We start from the raw sequence: 12,749 nt of genomic DNA, 5'->3' as shown, positions 1-12,749 counted from the left end.
AACTTCTGACCCACTGGGAATGTGATGAAAGAAATAAAAGCTGAAATAAATAATCTCTACTATTATTCAGACATTTCACATTCTTAAAATAAAGAGGTGATCCTAACTGACCTAAGACAGGGAATTTATACTAGTATTAAATGTCAGGAATTGTGAAAAACTGCATTTAAATGTATTTGGCTAAGGTGTATGTAAACTTCCGACTTCAACTGTATATCTGTATTCCCAGTCACGTGAAATTCATAAATAAGGGCATAATGAACTTATTTCAATTGACTGATTTCTTTATATGAACTGTAACTCAGTCAAATATTTTAAATTGTTGCATTTTGCATTTACAGTACCAGTCAAAAGTGTTTTTTTTTTGTTTGTTTTTTTACTATTTACGTTGTAGAATAATAGTGAAGACATCAAAACTATGAAATAACACATATGGAATCATGTATTAACCAAAAAAGTGTTAAACAAATGAAAATATATTTTATGTTTGAGATTCTTCAATGTAGCCACCCTTTGCCTTGATGACAGCTTTGCACAATCTTGGCATTCTCTCAACCAGCTTCTTGAGGAATGCTTTTCCAACATTCTTGAAGGAGTTCCCACATATGCTGAGCACTTGTTGGCTGCTTTTCCTTCGCTCTGCGGTCCAACTCATCCCAAACGATCTCAATTGGGTTGAGGTCGGATGATTGTGGAGGCCAGGTCATCTGATGCAGCACTCCATCATTCTCCTTCCTGGACAAATAGCCCTAGCACAGCCTGGAGGTGTGTTGGGTCATTGTCCTGTTGAAAAACAAATGATAATCCCACTAAGCGCAAACCAGATGGGATGGCGTATCGCTGCAGAATGCTGTGATAGCCATGCTGGTTAAGTGTGCCTTGAATACTAAATAAATCATTGACAGTGTCACCAGCAAAGCACCCCCACACCATCCCACCTCCTCCTCCATGCTTCATGGTGGGAACCACACATGCAGAGATAATCTGTTAACCTACTCCTCGTCTCACAAAGACACGGCGGTTGGAACCAAAAATCTCAAATTTGGACTCATCAGACCAAGGGACAGATTTCCACCGGTTTAATGTCCATTGCTCGTGTTTCTTGTCCCAAGCAAGTCTCTTCTTCTTATTGGTGTCCTTTAGTAGTGATTTCTTTGCAACAATTCGACCATGAAGGCCTGATTCACGCAGTCTCCTCTGAACAGTTGATGTTGAGATGTGTCTGTTACTTGAACTCCGTGAAGCATTTATTTGGGCTGCAATCTGAACTAATGAACTTATCCTCTGCAGCAGAGGTCACTCTGGGTCTTCCTTTCCTGTGGCAGTCTTCATGAGAGCCAGTTTCATCATAGCACTTGATGGTTTTTGCAACTGCACTTGAAGAATCTTTCAAAGTTCTTGACATTTTCAGGATTGACTGACCTTCATGTCTTAAAGCAATGATGGACTGTCGTTTCTCTTTGCTTATTTGAGCTGTTCTTGCCATAATATGGACTTGGTCTTTTACCAAATAGGGCTATCTTCTGTATACCACCCTACCTTGTCACAACAGAACTGATGGGCTCAAACGCTTTAACAAATTCACTTTTAATAAAGCACACCTGTTAATTGAAATGCATTCTGAGGACTACCTCATGAAGCAGGTTGAGAGAATGCCAAGAGTGTGCAAAGCTGTCATCAAGGTAAAGGGTGGCTACTTCGAAGAATCTCAAATATTAAATATATTTTGAGATATTTAACACTTTTTTGCTTACTACATGATTCCATACATGTTAATTCATAGTTTTGATGTCTTCACTGTTATTTTACAATGTAGAAATAGTAAAAATAAAGAAAAACCTGTGAATGAGTAGGTGTGTCCAAACTGTTGACTGGTACTGTATATTTTTGTTCAGTGCATCTAGCAAGCTGGGCAATAGTCCTTGAAATGTTGCCAGTCATTCAGGTGTAACCAGAGCCATATGTGTTAGTGCGCATGTTTGTTCTGCTGCGTCCAAGCCCACTCTCTGACAAAATTATTTCCAGACAATCACTGGGCAAAGTAAACACAATATCACAGTACCTGACTACAAAACTACTGGCAGCAACAACAAAAAATTTATTCAGAAGATAAATTAGCATCTGCTTTTGTTTGGGTCACCTAAACATCAAAAGAGCTCCAAAGATAGTCTCAAACACTGTTAGCAAACAAACTCAAGCTGTTTCCCTGAATCTAGATGGACAGGGAGCGACAAGACAGGGATGCCCCCTGCTCTCCCCCTTATGTGATAGAACAAAAGTGGAGCTTTTGCGTCACCCCACATTTATGCAGTCCATCGACCCTCCCCCGCCTGTCTCTGTTGGTAATCCAGCCCCCCAGGTCTCAATCCCTTGAAGCGGAGGTCCTGTGTGTTGTAATGGTACAATATGAGCGAGGCAGCATTAGAGAGCTATTTTGCCGAGAGGAAAAAAAGAAAGGGCGATCTATGGACACCCTCCCATCACATTCCAACACCTGTTTCAAATGGGCTTGCTCTTTTGATTTAAACAATAAACACTGGATTCTTTTGTAATTACCACTATGTCTTGCCCTTCTATTTATACCCAACAGCTGTTTTCCAGCATTGGATTGGCTTATGAAAGAACATTATTTATTTGTTTTATTTTTTACATGCATGTTTGTTTTTTCCAGACCAAAATCCTGGCTTAACAGACCTTCAGTAATGTTGCCATTATTAGATATAGATTTCACACACATTACAGTCCAATACAGTCAAGGCTGCACTGCACATCCAGAATTCTATGTTCAGTAGAACATGCTTTATCAGAATCAGAACTTAGAAAATGCAACACTGAACTCTAAAGTAGAAGTAGAAGAATCCAAGACAACAAGCACTTCAGTCTCCGGGCCAAGAGACCAGTGAGACCAGAGACCAGTGAGCAAATGAAAGTGAGACACAGAGACACCAGTCATGATAAATGCCTCTCTACAGTCCTACTATCGCTGGCTACATCTTCACTCTGTAAAAATATTTAAGAATGATGCATTGGGTTCCCAAAATTCACTTCAGTCAAAGTATAGTGGATATAGTAGGCATAGCACCAGGCCCTCCATGCCGCTACTCCATGCTTGTCTGCAAAAGACTGGCTCTATTTCTGGCAGGGGGCCAATAATCTTCAGAATGGAGGCTTAATACCCCGCGGGTTGACAGCTGCATGGATTAGCTCCCCTTGCCCGCTGTCAATGACGCCCCTGTATTGTGCCATTCCCTGTAAAAGCGGCACCAGAATTAGGAAGAAGGGTAAAGGAAAGGAGAGGGAGGGGGGTTAACAGTCAGGTGCTTCTGCTTTTGAAGTCTTGGTGACATGCACAAGTGCTTTGTGCTGGCAGTATACAGTATTTATATGCTATTAATAGTATATAATCAGTTTGATACTACCTCTCAATGTCAGTGGGCGTACACTGATAATAAAAGAGAACTCTGCCCTTCCTCACCAGAGAGCTACTTGTCTTTTTCATTGAGTGCCACATTGGGTGTTTCTCAATATGCATACTACCGTGCTCCACACTCTCATGCTCCAAGCGCATTCTCCGAGGATGTTCTCTTGAGTACGTTCTTGTGAGGACGAGAGTGTGGAGAACGCATAAAACATTTAATTTGAGAAGCACTCGCACTCCCCTTACTGTATTAACTCACGCTGCATCTCCCCATTCACTAAACCTTCTTCTAGCCAGGACAATGGCAACAATAGAGATGAAACAAAATATACACAAAGCAAATGTTTTACTTCATAATTATCAGCTAGATATGTTAATCGTAGTCTAGCTAGACAGATAGCTCGTTAAACAGGCAAAAATGACCTAAAACGAATGTTATGCAAGGTAGATGTCAATTCTTTGTGGGTAGCTAACTAAAAATTATTTGTGGCTAGCTAGCTAGCCAGTTAGTCCTATTGACTTACTATGGACTTACCCATTCACTGAACCTTCCTTCTTCTAGCCAGGACAATGGCAATAGAGACGAAACAAGATATACACAAAGCAAACATTTTACTTCATAACTATCAGCTAGCTATATGTGAAAACAGACAGAAATGACCTAAAACCAATTTTATCAAAGGTAGATGTCAATTATTCGTGTGTAGCTAGCTAACAATTATTTGTGGCTATCTGGATAGCTAACAGTAGTAGCTAGCCAGTTAGCTCTATTGACTTAGTATGGGATTATGACCTACGCACACTATAGTGTGCATTTTAGGCAGGTAACCATGCCACAAATAACACAGCATGTACTATTAACATATTAAGATAAAATATTGTAGTCAAGCAACACATGAGATGTGAATAGGCAACATTTCATTCCTAAATCGGGAGTGTATTTTCTCTCGCTTCAGCGCAAATAATGGCCGCCATTAACTTCAAGAAAATGTGCAACATTTTTACGTGATTGTGTAATATTTCTTTGAATACTTTTCGTTGACGCTTGCATTGATGCCTGCTTCAAAAAATGTATAAACGGATTACGCATTCGAGAAGTGCCCTCCGTACTCCGTTGAGCATACTTTGATTTAGACTCATTCTCCGACCCTCCCGTACACTAACTGGCATGCTCGGAGCACAGTAGTATGCATTTTGAGAAACACCCAATGTCTTTGATGTGGTGAGGTCAAATTTGTGGGTACAAAAAGAGTACTTTTACATTATAGTCATTTAGCAGATGCTCTTATCCAGAGAGACTTACAGTTAGTGCATTCATCTTAAGATAGCTAGGTGGGACAACCACATATCACAATCATAGTAAGTACATTTATCTTCAATAAAGTACATAAAAAGTCAAGTGTGAGTGTTATTTAGCTATGGGATTATTTAAGATACTCTTTGAAGAGGTAGGGTTTCAGAAGAGGGTAAGGGACTCTGCTGTTGTAGCTTCAGGGGGGAGCTGGTTCCATCATTAGGGTGCAAGGACAGAGAAGAGCTTGGACAGGGCTGAGCGGGAGCTGCCCTCCCGCAGGGCTGGGAGGGCCAAGAGACCAGAGCTGGCACAATGTCTGGAGTAATGAAAAAACATTTAATTCCAAAGTCGGCATCATACAGCCTAGTATATTATAAGCCTTCTTATAAGACATTATAAATGCACATATGTGGTTATAACAAGTAATGCAGTATTATACTATACCTCTCTGCTTTATGTAAAGTTTTACTTACCACAATAACAACGTCATTAGTATATCACCTTCAAACATGCAATGCAAAGTGATTTACAAAAACAAGTACAATAGACAACTGAGACATATTACACATAGTTATTACTAGGGTTTCAGAGTAGGGATTCATATTTCTCAGTGAACCTACAAATGTTCAATCCCTGCAATAAAGCATATATTTCCATCAATAAAGCTTGTAAATGCAGAGATTCCCCCTAAATTGAAAATGACATTTAAAAGCATAATACCATTATTATACATCATGTGCCACTGTAAATTACACCATCCAAAATATATTTTGTCCATTTACTGCAAGATGTCAGCCAGATTTCTCTTCGCTCCCTTTCTTCTTACATTGTCACCTGTCTATCTATGTCTATCTAATTCACAGGTATTCTTGGAGATGTTATGGCAATCTCTTTTTAAGAGATAAGACTAAGATAAAAGTTAAAGGTAAATCTCAAATAAAAATAGAGCTATTATGCACATCCTTAGGAGTCGGATAAACAGGACTTAGGAGCTGTCCAATTATACATAGTAGCAATGAAACCTGTCACTCAACCAACCTTTGCCAGGTGACTGTGCCAGGACTCAAGGATAAGTCACAGTTGGATAGGTGGTGTTGTAAAATGAAATGAATCCACACTGGAGTATGAGAGCCTACATAGCCTGTTTCTATTTCAAAGAGTAGGGGAGATAAAGTTTTAGGAAACAGAATGGCGGTCAACAGAAATGAGTCAAGCAAGGCTCAAGATGAGAGATGGAGTATAAACTATACAGACAGGCAGGCTAAAGAAAGGTAAAAGTTAGCGGTTCAGATAAGAGGAATATGAACAAGAGAGACGAATGATCATACAGAGATGGATTTTTTTTAACGCTCGTTATGAAAATAATGCATATTAAAAGCTTCAGAGAGCCTTTCCTTAATCATACACTTGATTTATTTAATACACTTTAATACTCCTATAATCTTTTCTCTTCAAACTCACTGTGACCGAAGTTCCATCATTAATAGTACATTCCAATAACCTACTGTATGATCTCTTTTATGTTTTCTTTCATGTTTTCTAAATCTTACCATACCAACCTTACCATATTGACATATTTCTAAAGGCAAAGAAAATTATAGAATGATGTCGAATCCAACAAGGGATATTGAGAAAAAGAATGAAATAATCACAATAATGAATTGACACAATTATTCAACTTGGAATAATGTGATCAAAACTTAAAGTTAATTCCACAAGTAGGAGCAAAAACAAACAACTGCCAGCTTCATGATATGCACATGTGTGATAGGCATGCAGAATCCTATAGGAGCTGTCTGCTACATTACAGTGTAAGCATTTGAAGCTAATCTCTGACTACTCGACCGAGACATTAACATTTGGGAATAATGTAACTGTAACCAGCTTGGTGCGTTGTCAGATGTTGAATATGAGAGGAATAAATCATTTGGGACGCAACCATGGCAGTTTGAAAGTGCACGGTTTTCAGTATTTCTTCCCACGTGAATAGATTTAATTAGCCATTTTACTATTATAAAAATACACTCAATTAACAGAGTTTATATGGTTACTGTGCAGTTAATGGTACTGTATGTTTGTAGTGGTGACTACAACGTAAATGCTGGACCATAAACTGCCTTTTCACCACTCTCAGACCTCTTCCCTGGATTGCACGTGTTAGCAAATCTACCATAACTTTATTTTTCCCCGTTTTCATTCATACACTTAAAATGCTAAACCATTCTATGATTTCATTAAAGAGATGTCCTTGTGTCTATCCTTTAATATTTCAACCATGGCTGTAAAGGGCGAAAACCACTGAGAGCTTTTCCATGTTTTTCCCTCATGTATTTGTCGAGGCCCTCGCTCCTACCACAATGCTAGACCACTTTTTGACGCACAAAAAAAAAGGAGGAGCAGTAAGTGTAGAATATATATTTCCATGTCAGAAATTACAGTGTGTCCATGCTTGTTTTTTCAGCTTCATGTCATTTGTTCATAAAGTCTTAGTGTAGACTTACCAGTGTCATGTGGGATAGTGTGCAGGTAGGGGAAACACTTGCAGCATGACCACGGGTCACAGGACCACAAAACTTGTGAACAACTAGTAGGCCGACACTGAACACATCCTGCATTTATCTCTTAGATTAAACACTACACAAACAACACTATGAGAGTGGGCCCTATTCTAATAATAGTCTAGCTAAGAGGATAATATGTTCTGACATTATTTGAGCATGGGCAGATAGCATAGGGGTAAATCAGATAGCATAGGGCTTTATCAGATAGCATGGGGTAAATCAGATAGCATAGGGGGGAATCAGATAGCATAGGGGTGAATCAGATAGCATAGGGGTAAATCAGATAGCATAGGGGTGAATCAGATAGCATAGGGGTGAATCCATTTGAATTCAATCACTTTTTGACAGCACCCCTTTTGATTTGAATGAAACCTTCCATACATATTTGCCCATTGTGCTCAGAAAGTGACTTTTGGACCTGAATGCCAAAACGTTCAAGAGATAAAGGTGCTCAAAGTTGACCAGTATGCGAAATGGGTCAACTATGAGCACCTTTGTCACCTGAATGTTTTGGCATTTAGGTCCAAAACGTAGAGCCCGACCGATTTATCAATATTATACTTTTATAGATGTATTTGTATCTGTGTTTAATCCTCCAAAAATGACCGATATAAGATGCGGAGAAAATGCTAGAGGAAAAAGCTGTTCATAGAATTCTACTTTTCTTTGCATTTCATTATTTACACTGGTGTCTAGTGTAAATAATCTCTTTACATGGCTGTAAGCCTATCTTGCCTACAGCAAGACTGGACACTATCACCCAACGCAACTACAGTGCTAAGTGCTAAGTCGAGAGAAGCTTGCCAGCTCAATAAAGTAAAAGAAATGTGCACTCGCCATATACTGTTATGTGAAGTGTAACAAGTAAGCAAGTGCCGCACTAAGAAAGTTCAAATCTTAACGTTGTGATATGTATGGTCTTTGAGAAGGGTATTCCTCAAGCTTTGTCATTCAAACATTTTCAGAGACACTTAAAAACATAGAAGGTTACAAAGTAGCACTTCATAGCTTCGTTTTGGTGTATTTGTTGCCACTTGTCAGGGACTGGTTCAAATGTAAGTTTTGCCAACCCCATCTACCCAGCTAAATAGCTGTGTGAGAGTACTTGATGCCGTTCACTGAGGGTTAGTACTATCCGGGAGGCCATTCCTTCTCTCGCTAGAACAAAAGCGGTACCTGCTGCATGCCGAACCGGTACCTACGAACCTACCGATTCTACTTGTAGAATTGCAATGCTTGTCAGTGGCCAACAACTTGACTTTGAGACAATCAGAGAGCACAAACTCCCACCTGGGACAGAAGAGGGCATTTTCTCCGTAGGTTACATCCATGGATGAGCCAGTCACACTTCATATGCAATGTAGGCTATGGGATGGCAGCTACCTAAGTGCAAAGATGCAATGCACACAACATGAAATACTTCCTCCAAGCTAGCTAACCACTGTAGCTACTGTAGTATTGACATAATTAAATCACAATGGATTAGCTAGTTTCTATGAAACAGCTGCCTGTATTAGCTGCCCGAGTTAGTGCAGTGTCCTTAGCTAGCTAGCTATGTTGTGCTAGCTAGGGAAAATGCTAGCGTTAGCTAGCGAGCTAAACATTTGGCTATGGGCTGGCACTGGCAGTATGGGATTATGGAGAGTGAATTAAATTGTTTCTTCATCATCTTGCTAGGTAGTTATCCAGCTGTGGCCATCTGAAAGCTTAGAATCTAGACCATAAGCAATACGCACAGATATGCATTGCCAAACAACGCTACTGCCACCTTCTGGTTTGGAGTATTTTAACAAGGCTGAGTGGCTGACGACTTCCAAGGTCTTTGCTGTGTGAACACAAAAGAGATTGACAGATTGACAAACGTTTGCCAATCCTAACGGTGTGTCTGAGCATTTACCGTAACCATTTTTAAATGTCAACTTCAAATGGGAAATGGACATCCCAAGGATCCAGGGGGGCGCAAAGACTATTCACTAAGGCAATGCTTGGGGCAAGAGGCATCGCCGTGCCAGCTGTAAATTTAGTGATTGCTGTTTTTCCTTTCAAGTGACAACTACCAGAATGCAGTGGCTACAGCCTTACAATCGATGAAAACATACCTAAATATCAATATATTGAAAATGTGTCCTATGTCGTTGTTTTCCAGCTGGCTAGAATGAGGCAGTTCAGTCTTCAGATGCACGTTATTTGCTGGAATCTGCAGTTTATTCTCCTTTCACTAGAGTAACACACTGTTTTTCAATTTAAAAAAATGTGTCTTTCTGGTGCACCTATATATATTGGCAAATATATCAGTTATCGGTTAATATGTCCAATCTAAAATCGGTATCGGATCCAAAAATCCCTTATCAAAAAGTCACATTGTGACCACTTCTTCCTTGAGCAAACATGTATGGAAAGTTATGTTTAAATTAAAAGGGATGCTGTCAAAAAGTGATTGAATTCAAATGGATTTACCCCTAGGTCATAAAAAGTGTTGTGCTTTTAACTTAAAATACATTATGCAGAAGCTCTTCAGCCTGGAAAGCAGAGTATGAATTATACATAGGCCCACTATGCGGGAAACATATAATGTGCATTTTGAAACCTCATCTCTGGTCCTCAAAAAGTTGGCTCAGGAGTTTGTAACGAAAATAAGAAATAATCAACTCAGGCAGAAGTTTGCCTGCCATGTGGGGAGTGATTTTATACCAACATTATCAATCAGATCAGTAAACCAAAAATGAGATGATAGAGAGCCTAATAAAAGCCCCATCAGGAAAGTAGGCATATTTGCAAATGTGGAATGAGGAAACATCAGAGCATGTGGAATCATTTGCCATAATTTTATCATTTTGAGGGAGGCTGATGGGGCAAAAACTCTTACGGTGAAGCACGTTTTTAATAAAGCCTTTATAACCTCGTTATTGCTAATGTCTTTATAGCTGCTTCATAAATAAATCATTCATAAGCAAACGCATGCTAGGATGGTAAGGGTTTTGGAACATTTGGCAAAGCAGTACACGTAGACTTATATATCACAGTTTCTGTAGTATGACTTGACTAAGACATTATTTCTGAGTCCTGAGGATGTTATGAGTTATAACGTTACCTATAAAGCTTTAGAAATTGTTGGACTCCTTGTAGCCTATAGCGCAAGCCTAGCGCGCTCTAACTGCGACTGAAGATGCCACAGGCCAATATGCACTACACAATGGTATTGAAAGAAAAGTAGACTAGTTTTCAAGACAACAATTGGCCTTTCTCTGTGACACAAACGTGCTCTAAAAATTAATAAGGAATTAAACTCACTTGAAATGCAGGTTGGCTCTGCTGGCGATGTCGATGGACAGTAGACTAGATTTCACATTCCGTGGCGTTGAGTAAACTTCCAAACTAAAAGTAGAAAATGTGTATCTCTGTAGGCAACTTGTAATTCAGCTTCGCTGCTTTGTTAAGGTTTCACAAGTTGTCAAAAAGTTTTTCCTCTAATTCTGGTCAATAGGAATTACGTGATGCTTTAGAAATCTCTTACGTTTCCATTTACCAGTAAATCCTCCTCTGAAAACTCCGGAATGACAAATCCGGGCAATATTAGAATTTTGCGTTAAATTAGTGCTGGCAGGTGTTATGAGCTTGTTCTTCTTCCTCCAACGCTCTCTGAGCTCTACTGTTGAAGGCGCTTGTCCCATTCTTGCTACCTCTGACCAAGCCAACCATGTCACAGTTAACTACCTCAACGCCAGGCAGAGCAGTGTGAATAGGAACAGCCACTTTTTTTCCTCTAGCAAGACCAATGTGAGATGTTCTTTCTGTCCTGTTTTTATTTGCATTTCAGAACTGAACTATTACATTTACATTTTAGTCATTTAGCAGACGCTCTTATCCAGAGCGACTTACAGTAGTGAATGCATACATTTCATTTGATGCATTTTTTTGTACTGGCCCCCCGTGGGAATCGAACCCACAACCCTGGCGTTGCACACACCATGCTGGCGCTGTAAACACCATGCTCTATCAACTGAGCAACAGGGAAAACTATATTGAATGATATTTAAATACAATATGAGTAAGAATCAGAAACAAAAACTTAATCCAGTTTCATTTTTAAATGTGAAATACTTTTTTATTGACCAAATTGACAATTACAATTGCAATTGCAATGTCAATTGGTCTACCAAACAATTTAAATAGGTAGCCTAGTTCCCTATGGTAGCCTCCTGTCTAAGTAAGACATCGCTCTGTTGTCCCTGCTTAAGATCTGGTTAGGCGAGTGTTTTCTGGAAAACTTTAAAACAAGTGTAAATAGTTGAGCCAGTACTATGCTATGTGGTGTTTACTACCGATTTGGAACTGAATCCTGTAATGGACAAGTCACTTCCTCAAAAAGGAAAGCTTAGTTCCCAGTGGACATTACTTCCCAGAACAGTATAGTGTCAATGAGTCATCATTAGCATGTAGAGAGTATATGGAATTTCATGAAGTAGACCCACGGTGCCCAGGTGGACCTAGAAAGGACACCCCTTGGTCACAATGATGATGAATCATCATTCCTTTTTGTCATTGTAGATTAACACAGTTGACATCAAGGGACGACCCACATTTGTCTTTGCCTTTCAGTTACTCACTAAGGAAGATTTTTCACTGAGATCTTGCTCCATAGTGTTTAAGGTTAGCTACCATTTTGCACAATGGCCAATGGAGACAACTGATTTGTTTTGGGAGTTTACAGGCAGGTGAGGAATGGCTTTGCTGTGATGTGAATACCTGTCTTATCCACCCCTCATGGTTGCCCTTTCTCCACTCGCCTGTTGTATGCCACCAAGCTGCAAGAATCGCTGAAATTCCCAGACACTGGAATTACCCCACGCTGCCACATGAACAATGACAGCAGCAACATCTTTCTTAAATTGCACAGCATGAACTCAGTGGCCATGCCAGCTTGTCTCCCTCCTCCCTTTCTCCTTCATTGTCATCTCCATCTAAATTCCTTAATGCATTTTGTTCTGAGTCAGTGTATCCCTGAAAGTGTAGGGATAGAAATATAGACACATCTTAGAGGAGATCATCCTGATGTTTCATAGAGCAATAGCTACAATTTGACTGATGATGGCGCTGTGACATAGTGTGATCCCTAGGTAAACTGGCCCAAAGGAAATGTAGTGTGACTAACACCTGCCTTTATTCATATTTTGGGATGACAGAGAATGATGGAGAATTTTACTTCAATTGAACTGCAATGACAGCTAAACTCTCTTCCTTTACTAAGCTGATTATTGTGTTTTGTTAAGATTGAGTGTTTTGGTATGATAAATCATCATGAATTATAAACCATAGCCCTGGTTGTTCTTAGGGTGAAAAACCAACGCTGTGGAAAAGTTACACAATTACTAATTATGCATAAAACGGTCAGATCTGATGTTCGTGGAAATATTTTATTCAAAAAAAAAAAAAATGCATAATGAACACATGAATATTAGAAAGAATCAAATTAAAA

At 39.4% G+C, this 12,749-nt stretch overlaps 1 protein-coding gene across 1 annotated transcript in view; it reads right to left on the bottom strand.

Annotated features, from left to right (window-relative positions):
* The window catches only part of LOC106572221 (semaphorin-3F-like), a 105,962-nt gene extending 95,032 nt beyond the window's left edge, over positions 1 to 10,930 (bottom strand). Inside the window, exon 1 of the mRNA XM_014146212.3 lies at positions 10,565 to 10,930. The gene's annotated coding sequence lies outside the window, so the exon portion shown is untranslated. The remainder of the gene's footprint in view (positions 1 to 10,564) is intronic.
* Positions 10,931 to 12,749: the final 1,819 nt, after the last annotated feature.

This window comes from Salmo salar, chromosome 15 (genome assembly GCF_965601325.2).
Source record: "Salmo salar chromosome 15, fSalSal1, whole genome shotgun sequence".
NCBI lineage: Eukaryota > Metazoa > Chordata > Actinopteri > Salmoniformes > Salmonidae > Salmo > Salmo salar.
The sequence above is the reverse complement of the archived record's forward strand: the minus strand, read 5'-3'. Positions and strand labels throughout refer to the sequence as shown.